The 1690-nt window shown below is 31.7% G+C and overlaps 1 pseudogene; it reads right to left on the minus strand.

Annotated features, from left to right (window-relative positions):
* Positions 569-1408, minus strand: LOC108662819 (annotated as a pseudogene).

Genomic DNA, 1690 nt, shown 5'->3' on the forward strand with positions numbered 1-1690 from the left:
AAATAGTGAAAAATTAAGAAATAGATTTTCATAGCATCGTATTTGTAAAAAAAAAATTAACAAGAAACACGTATTAGACATTGGTCGATCAAAGATGAATTCACATTGGTTGGTATCCTTAAAATGAAGAATCCATTATAAGGATGAGATCATTAAAAATTTAGAAAACTATTTAATGATACCAATAGTCCCATTAAATTTGGAAAAAAAGCTTATATTGAATTTGAAAAATATTATGCCTCACCTTATCCTATGCCATAAGTTTGTAGATGAATAACGAACAACATCATTAGTTTTAACTCCTCTTTTTTTGAGTTGTAGAAAATTGTATGCCTCACTTCTTCCCTCTTCCGGAAACATTGAACTTGAAAAATATTATGTCTCTGTCTTGAACCACATACATTTTCCCATATTGTCAATATTTTCCAACAACCTTAATAGTTGACTCATTGCAAGCTCCTTCAAATCTTCAAATTTCATAACTTCAGCATAAATAAAATCTTTTTAAAAATCAAAATGAATGGTTCCTATAGCTTGAAGAGCCTTTACCGTCTAACTTGCCAACATTTCAACTCATCAATGCCTTGTTTTCTTCACAACACTTTTTTGCTCTTTCAAGTTCCACATCAACAAGGTTTCTCTTAAACATGCCACTAAATGGAATGATTGGTTCACCACCATGTTTTTGCATAAAGCACGAATCTTTGGCAAGAACTTGATGTAAACTTTGTTAGTCATGTTAACCAAATAAAGAACGGGCTTGACACTAAGCAATTAAAAAGTATTTAATATCTTAGTATCAATCGCTTTCCAATCCCTTGGACAAACATCTATTCCATCTTAAGCTCATGCCATGACCTTTTGACAAAATTCAAGCTTTATTTTTAATTGCTTATCATTACTCTTCTTCATGCTCTTTTCAATATGCTCTATCTTCTTTACAATAAATTTAATGTCCTTTACCCGTAATTCTACACTAATAATCTCTAAATTCCTTACAAGACCCACAAAATCATTAACATGGATGATGTCTGAATCTTCAAATGCATGTAAAACATAAAAAATGCCATTAATTACATAGATGTGAGACAAGAAGCTAATGCCCAATCCTTGCCTTTGATGGGCACCTCTATCTAGTCAAATTATATGATGAATTCCTAAGAAAATTGAAACCTCATTTTTGGGCTTGTACAATTGGCACAACCTTCCAAAGCACTCATTTAAGACATTAACTCGGGCATCATTAGGCTCAATGGTATGATGGGAAAGTTCTCAGTAGAAATTGAATGCTTTATGAGGGTAGGGTAGAGTTGCCCACATTTTGTAATCCTATGATTCCGATCTTGAGGTGAGAAGAGAATCGGCTAAGGATAAGCCTCTTTGCTAATGCTTCCTTGGATTTAACTGTTTTTTTTTAATGCTAGAAATTCTCATAGAGCCTAGTTACCTTATTAAAATTTTATTAATAAATGGAAAATAATTGCATAAAAGAAAGGGACATAAACCTAACCTCCAGAATTACATAAGAGATGATAGAAAGAAGATCTATTAAAGGTACTACTTTCCTTGCATAATTTTTATGATTGCAAAGGATAAGTAATACTGCTTTAGTACAAAAACTAAATTCCAGAGATAAATGAAAAATTCCTAGTAGAAAAGCTACTTTCCTTGCATGTTTATCACAAATAAA

Source organism: Theobroma cacao, chromosome 7, assembly GCF_000208745.1.
Source record: "Theobroma cacao cultivar B97-61/B2 chromosome 7, Criollo_cocoa_genome_V2, whole genome shotgun sequence".
NCBI lineage: Eukaryota > Viridiplantae > Streptophyta > Magnoliopsida > Malvales > Malvaceae > Theobroma > Theobroma cacao.